The 4,914-nt window shown below is 44.1% G+C and overlaps 1 pseudogene; it reads right to left on the bottom strand.

The window, feature by feature from the left end:
• Nucleotides 1-415: 415 nt before the first annotated feature.
• LOC106836778 (mitochondrial fission regulator 2 pseudogene) lies at nucleotides 416-2,071 on the bottom strand (annotated as a pseudogene).
• Between the last annotated feature and the right edge of the window lie 2,843 nt (nucleotides 2,072-4,914).

Here is a 4,914-nt window from a genome sequence, read left to right as displayed (position 1 = left end):
AACCTCTGTGCCACCGGGCTGGCCCCTACATAACTTTCTTAATCCATTTAAAATGGTTTATTCCCTTATAGGGAGAGCCCACTATTCTCTAATGAGAAACATTAGGTCATTTACTATTTAGCTCTTAGGAAAATCATTCACAGTGTGTATTCAGCTTTTAATAGCGTTAACTAAATACACTTTTTTAAAAGTCCAGGAGGGCGGCCCATGGCCCAGTGGTTAGATTCGTGCGCTCTGCTTCGGCAGCCTGGGGTTTGCCAGTTCGGATCCCGGGTGCGGACATGGCACCACTTGTCAGGCCATGCTGAGGAGGCATCCCACATACCTTAACCGGAAGGACCTACAACTATAACATACAACTATATATTGGGGGGATTTGGGGAGACAAAGCAAAGAAAAAATCCATACACCTAACTATCCAGTACCCAGGTAGCTGCTGGATCTTCCAAGACCAGAGACAGGAATTCTTAAGGGTCAAGACTCTTCACAGCTCTGCACTCATATACCCCATGTACAGACTTCATTTAACTACGTAACAGAAGACGTGCTCCTTTAACACGTCGTGAAAGGCTGGCTGGTGTGCTTCTGCAATCTTTCCTCATGGGTGTAGGCACAGCTCGCAGCGTGCACACCTTGGTCAACGTGGTTTGTGTCTGTCACTTCTTCCTTTAGTTCACTGTCCTTCTGACTGGGCCATGTGATGTCCAAACCTTGAAGCTTCTGGACTAGAAAAGGGAAAAGGCTCCCAAGACCTATTTTCTTTCTCAAAGGAATCATCTTCTTGGAATGCAAATTTCTGCTTAAGTGCATGGGGTATTAAAGCCACGAGATCTCTTAGGAATGGATCTACCTCCCGTGACCGTTCAACAGCACGGAGTTTCACCTTATTCATATCCTGTAGAACATCCAGCATGTTTGGAACATCTTTATTTTTCTGGTTTTTTTGGACGACGACTATAAATGGTCTGACAAGCACCTGCGTGCTGTTTTTTCATTTCAGCTGCCGAATTATCTGAGTCACAAATATTCTTAGATCCTGGTTGTACAAGAGGAGAACATGGAGGCTGCAGAGGAGAAAAGTGAGGGGACAGGGGTGGTGGAGGAGGAGCAGAGGGAGGCAATGAACTTGAACATGGATCTGGTTCGTCGCTGAGTTGAGCAGTCCCTGATGACGATATTTGTCCCAAACCACTAGACCCATTATTCAAGTCAAAGGAGCCAGAATCTGTCCTGTCTCTCAGTTTCTGCATTTCCACAATCACAGCAATCTGAGAGCAGAGAAAAGTCAGCTCATCTTCAAGGGCGACTAATTTTTTTAATTGCAGCTTCACTTACAGGCCGATCATTTTTCATTGGTCTGTTATGTCTTAGAGCAGGTGACAATAACTATTCAACTTTCTCCTCTTCATCATTTCTCCATATACTATTTCTCAAAATTAGACCGGGGACCAGGTCCTAAAGGAAGAATTTTTCCAATAATCTGAACAATACTCAGAGCTGATCCATAGTCTTTATTTTCCCAAATCTGCAAAACTTGGCCTATGGGAACACCATAATATTCCAGCATCTCTCCTGAGACATTGAGGAAGCAAACACAGAAGCAAATTCAAGGAAACATTATCAGTTTCTCAACACCTGCCACCGCCCCCAGGACCGGCTCGCTGCTTCCGCGTCCCCACAGGAAAATCAAACCCTAATGCCCCTTTGTAACAGTAAGAACAGGACCAAGGTCTTCGGGGCAACTGTATCTGGTTATTATTTGATAACCTTATTTTTGTTTTCATTGTATTTATTTGCAAAGTTGTCTTCCAAGTACAGCCAAGAAATCCTGGAGTTTCCATTTGTCATAGTGATATCGAGTTTCTTGCTAAAAGAATTATCTAAGTAAATAAAAAGGCAAGTCAATTAAAAATGACAATAGGAAGGCAATTATGGAGATTGTAGACAGATAGGACTAAAATAAAAATCAAACTGGTACCCGAAGGGCTGGAGTTTGGAAAACGTTGTTCTGTGCAAAAGGTGAGACCCGGTGAGTTGTCCTACCTTGTCTCTCGTTCTCCCCATCACCCATTGTTCCAGAAGTGCTTTCTCTGCAGATGGAACTGCAGGCCGTGCAGCAGAAAGCAGGCACTTCCAGGGAGACCCCTAACACTGACTCAAGATTCCAGGAAGAGGTTTCGCCCTCCTGCTCCTGCCTCTCCTCATCCTCTCCTCTCTAGATGACGGCAGATGTATCGGACCAGGACAGTGTTGAGAACTGTGAAGGTGAGAGATTTTAGCCCTCTTGCATGCTAACAAATTAGTCTATCGCAGTTTCATGGATGTTGGTAAAAGGCACGAGACTCCTGGGTCTGAGAAGAGGGACAGTTCATCACTCACAGCAGCAGCCAGAATAGCAGCAGAGCTGGGGTGTGTGGTTGCCTGGCGTCTGAGTGAATAAATAAGGCTGACTCAACGATTCATAAACAAATGAATCATGGGGGAAGAAGGCATAAGATTAATGATGACAAACCTTCACTCGATCGCTAAATACTAATATTTAGTGTTACCTTAATATTCATTTTCTTGCCTTGGCCATATCAGCTCCACTTAACAGATGAAGACATTGCTGCCCTGAAACAGATAGGCCTGAGGTGGTACAGCAAGCTGGTGATAGAATGAGTCGTAGAACCCAAGTCTCCCACCTCCCGCTTCCAGCTCTTTCCAACACGCCATGCCACCGGTCAGACAGAGCCCTGAACACAAATCACTGATAGCAGGAAGCACGTCTGCAAGTCAACGGCAGTGGTTTATATGGCTGCATCATCATCATTTCATCTCTCACCTAGTCAATGTATCAACCCTCCTGAGTTCTACTCAGCCCCATGGTGGCTTCTCCAGCCAATGCTTATTACTCCCAGGACTCGCTAGCACCCAGGCAAGAATCTATATCTTCCAGGAAATCTCAGAATCATAAACCATCGCCAAGGAGCTGAATACCATGGCTCCACCAAGCTTGTGGCCTCCTTGCTCCTGCCAGCTGACAGCCTGAGTCCACGGAGGCTAAGTTTTACAGCCAGCACTTAAGATGAATATTGCATAGAGAGAGAATTGTCTTTGGAGACCACTATCCTGCACCATCTCTACTTAGGTCCAGCCCAGCCAGAGTTGTTTCATCTCCAGTAAAGGGAGAGGTCACTAGTTCTCTTAGTTAGGCATTAGATGGTATGGCTGAGCTACAGTTAGGAGCCAGGCTATACCCTAAGAAAAACTCTTCCTTAATATATGGCAATCTACCACACTATGAGAGCTCTGCTGAGCCTGAGATGCCCAGGGGACCAGCAGTCACATCTCCCCATTATACATCACTGCTGGAGCACAGAGTGCTGACTGATGGGCAGGATACCCCACCTTCCTTCCTTTTCTCCCTCCCTCTCTTCCCCTGAGTGAGCATAGCTGAATTTATGCATGTCATTTGCATCTAGGAAGTGACTTCACCATAGTCAACAGAGAATGGTCTTCAGAGCAGTCAGCTCTGGATTCAAATCCCAACTCTTCTACTTCCTAGCTGTGAAGCCTTAGCACAGTGACTTTGCCCCGCTCTGAGCCTCAGTTTCCTCATATGTTAAGTGGGGATAATAATCTGGACTCATGGTTTGCTATGAAGGTTAAAAATAACTTAGGCTTTATCACGCTGTTAGCAACGAAAGGGCACCATGGTACAGCAAACTACGTCCCACAGGGCAAATCCAGCCTGCAGCCTGTTTGTGTGAATAAAGTTTTATTGCAATGCAGCCACACCCACGTGTTTACATATTGTCTATGCTACTTTCCTGACACTGGGGCAGAGTTGAATAGTCGCAACAGAGACTGCATGACCCAGAAAGACTAAAATATTTATTATCAGGCCTTTTAAAGAAAAAGTTTGCTCCTAGGTACCCATCAAGGGACGAATGGATAAAGAAGATGTGGTATATACATATGCAATGGAATACTACTCAGTCATAAGAAATGATGAAATCTGGCCATTTGTGAAAACACGGATGGACCTTGAGGGTATTATGCTAAGTGAAATAAGTCAGAGGGAGAAAGTCAAATACTGTATAATCTCACTCATAAGTAGATGATAAAAACAACAGCAAACAAACACAGACAGAGATTGGATCGGTGGTTAGCAGAGGGGAAGGGAGCAGGGAGGAGGGCGAAAGGGGTGATTAGGGCACGTGTGTGTGGTGATGGATTGTGATTAGTCTTTGGGTGGAGACCCTGATATAATCTACACAGAAAACAAAATACATAACGATGTACACCTGAAACTTATATGTTATAAACCAGTTACCACAATTAAAAAAGAAGAAAGAAAAGTTTGCTCACCCCAGATATAGTTCATTGCAATAATAATAACATTAAATTAATGCTCAAGCAGGCAATTTGACTGAGATGGTTCTGGTACCCTAGCAGCTCACAGAAGCAGACGAAACCTAAGCCAGCCAATCAGAACTTGCCTTCTCAGCCCTAGTTACCCAACCTGAGCTAAAGGTTCCTTGTTATTCCAAATAACGAGGTCACCCTGCATTAACCAATCAGCGCTTTGCCTGGGATAACTTCCTCCTTCCTGCTCACCTTGGACCACAGAACTCTGCTGCTTTGGCACAGCTCTTCAGAGTCCTTTCTATTTTTATGACTGGATGCTTCCTTGTTCACAAATCACTAATAAAAGTCGACTAGATCCAGAAATTAAGTGCCTGTGGAATTTTCTTTTAACAATAACAATAATCGTAATCATAAAATGTTTTCAAGTCCAAAAGAATGTAAAGTTCTTTTCTATGAAATCCAGTTGTTTTTGCAGGGGTTCATAATATGTCACCCCAAAATATGCCACTTTGGCATGTTAATTATTTTGAATTAAAGGTATTTGAGAAACAGTCAGTGCAA

The sequence above is a fragment of the Equus asinus genome, chromosome 14, assembly GCF_041296235.1.
Source record: "Equus asinus isolate D_3611 breed Donkey chromosome 14, EquAss-T2T_v2, whole genome shotgun sequence".
In the NCBI taxonomy this organism is placed as follows: Eukaryota; Metazoa; Chordata; class Mammalia; order Perissodactyla; family Equidae; genus Equus; species Equus asinus.
Note: the sequence above shows the minus strand (reverse complement) of the source record. Positions and strands in the feature narration are given on the sequence as shown.